This window comes from Ipomoea triloba, chromosome 4, assembly GCF_003576645.1.
Source record: "Ipomoea triloba cultivar NCNSP0323 chromosome 4, ASM357664v1".
Taxonomy (NCBI): Eukaryota; Viridiplantae; Streptophyta; class Magnoliopsida; order Solanales; family Convolvulaceae; genus Ipomoea; species Ipomoea triloba.
In genome coordinates, this window is record NC_044919.1 from 21,932,840 (window position 1) to 21,942,659 (window position 9,820).

A 9,820-nucleotide genomic window follows, 5' to 3' on the forward strand; every position below is an offset into this window, starting at 1 on the left:
GTAAATGTAATACTTTTAGGGTGTGTTTGGAAACCCTTGGAAAACCCAGTCAACGGAAAATGATTTCCGTTGACTTGGGAAAATGAGGCCAAAATGGCGGAAAATAACTTCCGCCCAAAATGGGCGGAAGTCATTTTCCGCCCCTGGAAAATCATATGCTTGGTCGACAGGCTATGCTTTCCGCAGCGGAAACCAGGGGGGAGGTTTTTTTTTTTTTTTTTTGTTACTTTTTTGTTTGAATGATAAATTTTGTGATTTAAAATATTATTTTTATTTTATTATAATAATTTTAATATTTTAAATAGAATAAAAATATATATAATTATACAATTCTACCCATTTTCCAGAAAACGAACCAAACACCCAAAGACAGTTTTTCAGAATACATCCAAACACGGAAAATTGATTGATTTTCCGGAAAATGACTCATTTTCCAGAAAACATTTTCCAGAAGTCATTTTCCTGCTTTCCAAACACACCCTTAAGGGAAAATACAATACTTTTACATTTCGATTTAAAAGTATTACATTTTTCCACAAAAGTATTATATTTGCCCTTATAAGTAAGGGACACTTGTCAACATTACTTATTATGAAAAATGTATTACTTTTTCTCTAATAATTAACAAAAATTGTATTCTTGATTAGTGTTATATTTGAGCATATAAGTATGACATTTGCATGATGTCTTGACCCGACCCGTGAGACGGTCTCACACAAGTGTGACCCATATATGTAATATACAATTAAAAGGCTAAAGACGTAGGTGCTGGACACAAGCTACGGATGATGCAACACCAAGGATTCGAACCCTCATCATTTGCTATACATAACCGTACGCCTACTAACTCAGCAAGCTTATCAACTGTTAACCTTTATCTGCTTTTATATATGTATATATAAAACATGTACTATATATACATATATACATACAAAGGCTATATATGGGGTGGGGTGAGGTGAGTGGGGACAGCTGCCCCCACTGCCCCCAGGGTGATTCCGTCCCTGTTGGCAGCCATTCTTTCTGATTGGTTAAGGGATTGGTAGTGTTTGTATTAGAGACAAAGTGATGTATTTATAATTATTTAGCGGTTAGTTGAAACCGATCTCGTAGTGAACTTCAGGAAACCAATCGTTTCGACGCCATTTATTAAGCTGATAAAAACCAAATGCCCAAATTAAATATTACTTATTAATATAAATAAGAAAATATAATAATTATTTTCTTAGTAAATGAACAATCACCACTCACCGGTCTCTATGTATTACTCGCTGAAAATCGAAAATTAATTTAGTTTTGGTAAATGAACAATTGCCATGTATTTAAGCAATGAATTCAATGCTTACCATTTCTATTAAACGATGCAGTTTTTGGTGGGCGGGAAAATTTTTCACTAAATTATTTTGCTTTATTATATATAGAGATAGAGATTTCGTCATTTTGATCCTCAAAGAGTTTAATTGACAAATTTTAAACAATTAGAGGATCAAATTTGTTGAAATTGAAAACTATGAACTACATTAATAGTTGGGAAATAATTGAAGAACAAAAAATGATTATTTTTCCTTTATTTATTTTACACTTAGATAATTGAATATTTAATTTGTCAGACTAACTCTAAACCTACATAACCCTCCCTTAAAGTCACTACGTTTTTTATTTATTTTATTTATATTAAAGGATTGTTTAAAAGCAAAAAAGAAGAAGACTTCTAAAAGTTAATTTTTGAATTTTTTGTTACTTAAAAAAACTATATTTACTCAAAAAAGATTTTTTAGATTCCTTTCTCATACTCGACTCTCTCCCCCCCTCCCCCGCCCCCCTTCCTCTCTCTCTAAGTAGCATCAAATGAAAGGGCCAATCCATCATATGTCCATTTACTATTGGCATTGGACTAGGCTAACTCAGCTAAATTTGAATTGGGTTGGATTGGGCTAAACAATAAAAATCTTGGTCTAAAGTTGTTTAGTTTATATCTCAATTTTTCATTTACTAGTTCTTCAATTTTTCATTTCACTAATTTCATGATTTCATTTTACAAACTTAACTTTTAGATAAAAATAAATTCAATACACTAATATTAAATGTGTAAACTGTAACAAAAGTTAATAAAAGTATATTACTAAATAATTACAACTAGTTTTGCTAAAAAAAAATCATTCTAGTGCATAGTTTGAATTCAAAACAAAATAAGCAGAACTTTATTGATTACAATCTCCCCATATAGCATTTGTAATGTCTTTTTGGACCTCATGTATGACATGTTGTTGAGACATACGTAACTCTATAGGTTCATTTCTACCACTACTTTCACTACTACTAGGCATTTTCATGTAGTGCCGGAGCCATGATTCAAATTCATTGGTGCAATATATTAAATTTAATATTACTTTAATTGATGTAGAAATATAAATATAATTTCAATTTATAAATAAATGTCTTAATTTTACGATTGTCCACAACGTGTGCTCAACTTTTGAAAATGTTGTATAATTTTTTCTTTATCAATACTTTCAAACACATCCTTTTTAATAAATGTAACCAAACAATCTCTTATTCGATTGCACAATCTATTCTTTGTTTTTAAAATTTAGCTAAAAATGACATTTAAAGTAGTTAGTTTGTGGTATAAGTTTCAGTGGAGTTCACTTCCGATTTGGGTTAGGTTAAAGCAGATTCGAGTTCTCCTAAGTGATAGTTTAATTTCTTATATTATACGCACAAATGGATAATGGGTGAATCAGAAATTGATTTTCAAAGTATACCCATTTGAATAGAGAAAAATAAAACTGGGAAGACTTTTAAAGGAACCTTTTGTTGGAAATTTTAGCTAAAATAACTATTTTGAATGGCTATTTTGTGGTACAAATATATGTGGGGGTACACTTCAAATTTGGGCCGGGTCAAAGTGGATTCAAGTTGTTCGTAATGAGATGAAAAGATTGATATATTGTACGCTCAAAATTGGTAATAGGTGAATGACAAATTGATTCTCAAAGTGAACATATTTTTTAGAAAAGTCAAAATTAATCCTTAAGAACTTATTATGGATTTTTGGCATAGTGTACGAAAGGTTAAGGTCTTGTTTGGTAAAATAGTTAGCTTTTCAGTTAATTTTGGCTTATTTGACCACTATTAGCTGTTTGACTTGGTTAAAAAATCAATATAAGTGGTTGGTTAATAAGTTTTTTGTAACTCCAAAATGCTAAAATTTAAAAAAAGCTTTTCAAAGCAACTTTTTCAAATAGCTTTTTGAGAAAAACAATTATACCAAACAACTATCAGCTAACAACTAATTTACCAAACACCTTTTACAATCAGCTAATGTTATCAACTAGTCATATCCTATAACTTAATCAGCTAATATTTATCAACTAACCAACCATTTACCAAACAAGGCCTAAATGTAATTAAGCTTTAAGGAAGCTTAATTAATGAATGGTGCCTATGCTCACCTTAATTACATAGCACTAATGGTGCTAAGTAATTAAGCACTGAATGGTGCTTTAGAAGCACCAAGTGGTGCTTTGTTAGCACCGAATGGGTAGCACTATTTAATTTATTTCAGTTAATTCCGAATGGTTATTAACATTTTGGATGTACAAACATCTTGGTTACTCAAATGTTATGAAATATGTTATTAATGGTCGGTAAAAATTAATTGTATATTAATTTCGTAACCATTGATATTATTTCAATAATAAGTATGACTGTTTTAAACGTTATAATCTGATTATTAATTCGGATTTATTGTGCATATTAATGCTAAAATTTATTTGATCCCCTATATAATCCTTGTGTGTTTGGGCAGAATTTGATAACTTGAAAAATTCATCTTTCTTTCCTACGTTGTCCTCTTCCCAAAACTCTGCTTATACATTCCTAAAAGTTTTTCTTTTCAAGCCTGTTGTTTCTAGTTCGTCGAAGGTATTATTGTTTGAGTGCTCAAACATAGTATCGCTAATCCATTTTATCTTGGGAGGCCGACACTACAACGCTCCTAGCACTATCCACTACAAAAAACGCCTATTTAATGACGGATTTAGCGACGGAAAATTTTCGTTGCTACATTAGCGACGGAATAGCGATAACTTAGCGACAGATTTTAATTTTGTTGTTAAATTGACGTTTAACGACGGATTAGCGATGAATTTTGCGACGGAATATTTCCGTCGTTAAATACGTAGCTAATTTTAGCGGTAAATTTTGGCGCAAAAAAATAACGATGAATTTGCGACGGATTTTTTTGCGGATTAGCCCAAAAAATTTTAATAATCTTAATTGTTACAATTTAGCGACGGATTTGAGAATCCGTCATTATATTTAGCGACGGATTTTGAATCCGTTGCTAAACATACAAGCCGAGAGTATTGTTTTTAAATTTTAGCGACGGATTTAAGAATCCGTCGCTATATTTAGTGACGGATTATTAAATCGGTTGCTAAATATACAAGACGAGATTTTTTTTAAAAATATTTTAGCGACGGATTTAAGAATCCGTCGCTATGTGTAGCGACAGATGATTAAATTCGTCGCTAAATATACAAGACAATAATTTTTTTATATTGTAGCGACGGATTACTTAATCCGTCGCTAAATATACAAGATGAAAGTTTTGTTTTTATATTTTAGCTACGGATTATTTAATCCGTCGCTATCGTAATTAAAGGTAAAATTATCTTATATTTTAGCGACGGTTTGATCCGTTGCTATGTATATAATATTAAATAATTAAATAATTAAATTAAATAATATTAAATAAAAATAAGAATAATTACTTTCAAAATAAAAAGGTATCAGAATAATAATATATTGAGCTATACCATTGAAAACCTAAAATCTAAGGACACAGCCGATACACCTCCTCCGCCTCCCCTACGACTTTGCGAGTTGCGACCTCCTTCGCCTCCTTTGCGGCTTTGCGAGTAATGAACGGCGAGCAGCCGATACACCTCCTCCTGCCTCTCCTGCGATTCTGCGAACAGCTTACGAAGACTCTTCCGCAACTCTGCGACTCTGCATCTTTGTCACTCACGTCTCCACCCCAGCCCGTCGCCGTCGTCTTTGCTACCCACGTCTCCGTCGCTCCCTTTTCGTCCTTCCGCCGTCGCTCTCTCGTCCAGTTGTCGTTCGCCATGGTCGCCCTCTCTTCTAGCCGCCGTCATCTCGATGTGATGCCGATGCCGTCGTAAGTCTTTTATTGATTATTTCTCTTTTCTCAAATCTTGTATATTTGATAACATATGCATAGACTATATATAGTTGGCTGATTTTTATTGAGTATGTGAGCACTTTCCAGTAAATAAAATGTGTACAATATTGCAATTGCCTTTTTGAATACATATATGAACTGATGTTATGCAGTTACTAGTCAGAATGGTGACCAAAAACCTATAATTTTGGTGAGACATATAGATTTGCTCAATCTGATAGTACTAAACAATGGCCTTATTTATTCCAAGCTCTAAATAAATTTGAGGTGTCTAGTTCATTTTTCTTATTACCGGATTAATGTCATTTGTGATAACTAATTTCATGTTGAACCCTTTGCTTGATTAATTTAGATAACTTGCTGATAAGCTTAAGTTCCTTTCCTCACTTAATTTTTCAGGATCCTGCAGAAGTTGACAAGCTGATGAAAATTCAGAGGGAGTTGGATGAAACAAAAATTATTCTTGTAAGTAATGTGTTGTAATTTTATTTTCTTTCTCATTTGCAATCTATGTCCTAGTTACTGGCAAATTCCTTAGAAATGGAAGTATCTTTCATTCTTTCATTTCAATTGCTGTCCTTTGGTATTTAAGGACTTTTTTCCTTCACACTCTATTTTGATTGCATATGGAGACTCTTTCTATGCTCTTTTCTTCACTGATTTTTCAAGATAAGCTTAGACTTGTATAGTGTATTATCTGAAATGTGTGCTCATTTTGCTGTAAAATTTTACATGCTCCATGACAATCAGTCACTGAATAGTTGAAACCATGAAACACTTGGTATTAGAGTAGAGTGCACCATCAACTGCCTATGCTTTTAGTCTTGAATGCTTAAAGCAGTTATTGACTGCTTAGTAGGTATGCCCCATCTGCTTAGATGATCTACTTTATGAGTAAATTCTGAATTGAAAGAACTAAGCTTGAGCAGCAGTGGCGAGTGAGTGTTTATAAAATTGATGTCTGGTGTATAACCAGGGTTGTGATGGTTGTTTGTGTCAAAAAAATTGTTGCTAACCTTGGGGAAACATTATATCTTTACAATGATTACCCTAAACTTTTCTTTTTGCTTTTGTGTTCCAAGTGTAGTTTATTTTCTCATGTTATGAGTCCTGTGATTTATTTTCTCATTCCTGTAATTTGAGGTCTTCACCATCCACTGCTCTTCACAGTTGATTCATTTTAACTATGCCTTCTAAATTCCTAAGGTGACTTGTGATTATAATTTTGAAGGGTACAATTGTTAGTCACAATCTGAGAACAGTAGGTTGAAGTTGCTTGCTTGATTATATCTACTATTTTATTGTGTGCATATTGGATATAAATTTATCTTTTTAGTTCTCTGCTGTTGTAGGTATTGGGTATTGATCTGTCTTGGAGACTGCACAAAGCATCTGATGGTCAAAGGAGGAGGCTACAAATTTGTATGGGTCTTTTGAAACCATTCACGGTACACCTGCAAGACTTTCTAACATGATACTTTGCAAGTGATGTTGTGACAAAATCATCTGAATTGGAAAGCCAACTAAAGGCAGAGTAAAGCTCTATGGGTATGGGTTCTTAAGGATGATTTGAAGAAGCATGTGAGCACAACAGAATTACCTGAGATGCTTGAATGCAATGACTATGTTAGTTTCTATAGGATCAGAACTTGACTTACGATGGTAGCTTCTTTTACTTGCTTATAAGAAGCTTTACACATTAAGCTGTTGTTTGAATAATCTGAATTATGAACTTTTAAGTCATGATGCATGTAAAGTACCTTATTATCTCTTTTGATACCATTTCTAACGATGTAACACTTTGCAATGTTATCTTTTTGTTATTGACATTGAATTTCATAATATAATATATTTTGTAATTATTTTTGAAAGAATAATATGTTTTGTAATTATATTATTGAAGTTTTATATTATTATAGGTTTAATACAACTATGTGTTATTAATTGATGGTAGATTATAAATAAAAAATTAAAAATTTAGCTAAGGAAAAAAATCGTAGTAAATCCGCAGCTAAATATTTTTTAACAATAAAGAATTGCAATGAAATAACGACGGGAATTTCCCTAGCTAAATTTAGCAACGGAATTTTCTGTCTCTAAGTTGTAGCTAAATGGCTTCCATTGCAAACTATAGAAACAAACTAGCGACGGAATACTCCGTCGCTATTCCCTTGCAAAATCGACATCTAAATCATCACAGCGAGGAAAATAGCGACGGACTATTTTAATTCAGCAACGGAAAAATCCGTCGCTAAATTTTAGCGACGGAAATAAATTGCGTCGCTAAATTCTAGCGACGCTCATTTTAGCGACGGACGAAATCCGTCGCTAATCCGTCGCAAATCAATTTAGCGACGGATTTCACCTGTTTAGCGACGGAAATCATCCGTCGCTATTTTCGTGTTTTTTTGTAGTGATCGGGAGGTACAGAATTGGTTTTAAGGACAGTGTGGGTATCACACGACTTGGATCCTTCGGTTTTTCTCTACTTTGGTACGTGGGATTATTTCTACATTTTAAATCTCTTTGTGTGTGTGTGTGTGTGTGTATGTATTTATATATAGGGGAGGGTTCCTATGAGGTCACTTATACATGTGAGATTGTGAGATCAAATCATGTGCATTAATCTAATAAATTTTAATGGTCATGATTGATCAAGAATTCAAGTATTAATTAACTTAAAATAAGGGAAAGAGGTCAAATAGTAAAATAATGAGTGAATTCCATTTTTGGTCCTATTGTTATTGACGCGTTTCTAATTTTAGTCCGCTTTTGTTATTTTTGCCACATTGAGACCACATTTATTAAAAGTGTTCCACATTTGGTCCAACGTTAAGTTTTCCGTCTAATGGACATCTATGGCAGGGATAATTTCGTCTTTTTACGTTGGTCTCGTCTGTTTACCCTTTCTTCGCATTCGAAGAACGCGATGGCCGACGATGCGAAAAGCAAAATCACTGTAGATTCGACAATGAATCATAAGAAAGAGGAGGTTGAGAAGAAACTGGAAAAGCCAAGGGAATCCATTCCTCCGCCGCCAGAGAAGCCGTTGCCGGACGAATTGAAGATGCATTTGCTGCAAGCTCAGCAAGGCAACGCCATCCCTGGGCACTTCCATCCATATGTGTTTTAACATGGATGGAACCCAGAATGAGAACTAAGCAATCAATTATAATGTTTGAAAGATAAAATTATAATGTTTTTGTTTGATTTGTGTCTTCAACATAGCTTATAAGTCATGGTTGTGTGTGTGTGCTTTTTTTTTTTTTTTTTTGTGTTCATGGTCCTAAAGGCTAAATGTGATTATCTAATATGCAAACACTACCCTTGTAGCCTCCATAACTTTTCTTGTCAAAAAAATTGGAATTTTGAAATCTTAATCTTGTGATTGCTGTTTTTACCCAAGCAGAAAGTTACACTTCCTTATAGAAACAGAGCTAAAGCTTTCACACAATATGAAAGTTTATTCTTCTTCAATCTACTCAACTCTGCTTGATGAGTAGCACAACAACAACAACAACATGAGTAGTTATGATGTTGATTGCCTCAATCAAATTGGGTTCTGTTACCTCTAGGAATATTACGCTTTCATACTTGATTGCAGCTGCACCTGCAACTGACCTGGCTCCCAATTTCACCAAATACACTGAATCATCCTGATTAATTTACAAACCATGAAATAATTAATCTCTCACCTCGAATTCATGGAGTAAAATACAATTGTGTGCAGCTTTGTAACCTGGGGAACCAAGGGAAGGTTTCGACCATCTCGGAGGCTCGGCTTTACTCCATCGTGTTCTTCGGATGCGAAGAAAGGGTAAACAGACGAGACTAGCATAAAAAGACAAAATTATCCCTGTCATAAACAGTCATTAGACGGAAAACTTAACACTAGACTAAATGTGGAACACTTTTAATAAATGTGGTCTCAATGTGACAAAAATAACAAAAGCAGACTAAAATTAGAAACGCGCCAATAACAGTATGACCAAAAATAGAATTCACTCTAAAATAATATAGAATCTTTAAATGAATTTAATTAGATTAAATATCATGTCCATATTTATAGGAGATTTATTAATGGTATGTTAATATATCTCGCACACTTGCACACGGCTTGGCACAAACATGTACACGATGTTATTCATACACATAGACTAATTATGATTGCACAGGTTTGTACGAATTATGCACACGGTGTCCTCTAACACGCACAATTTACAGCACATTAATACACACACGGTATTAAAACATTTCATAGTGAAAACATGAATCCATATGTCATTCAAGCACTGATAGGAATAAATTATAATAGATTTTGATATGCCAAATTATATTGAAAAATATTAGAACCCCCAATTTTATTTTTCTAATATCTAAGTGAGTCAAAAATCAAAGGAAAATCAAGAAGGAATTTTAGTAGAAGGAAAATTCGAAACTATCATCATTTGGAGGAAAATAATTTGGGAGATAGCAAAATCACACAAGTACAAAGTATTTGAAGAATGGAAAAAGGAGTATAAATGGCGTGAATTGGAGAAGATGATGTCATTGCATGAAGTCTACTTGAGGATCAAGAAAAGGACTACATCAAGGAGAATATATTAT

General features: G+C 33.2%; 1 long non-coding RNA gene across 1 annotated transcript; it reads left to right on the forward strand.

Annotated features, from left to right (window-relative positions):
- Nucleotides 1-4,834: 4,834 nt before the first annotated feature.
- On the forward strand, nucleotides 4,835-7,039 carry LOC116015575. The gene is made up of 3 exons (XR_004097657.1): nucleotides 4,835-5,188; nucleotides 5,612-5,677; nucleotides 6,565-7,039. It is a non-coding gene; the product is annotated as an uncharacterized LOC116015575 (long non-coding RNA).
- Nucleotides 7,040-9,820: the final 2,781 nt, after the last annotated feature.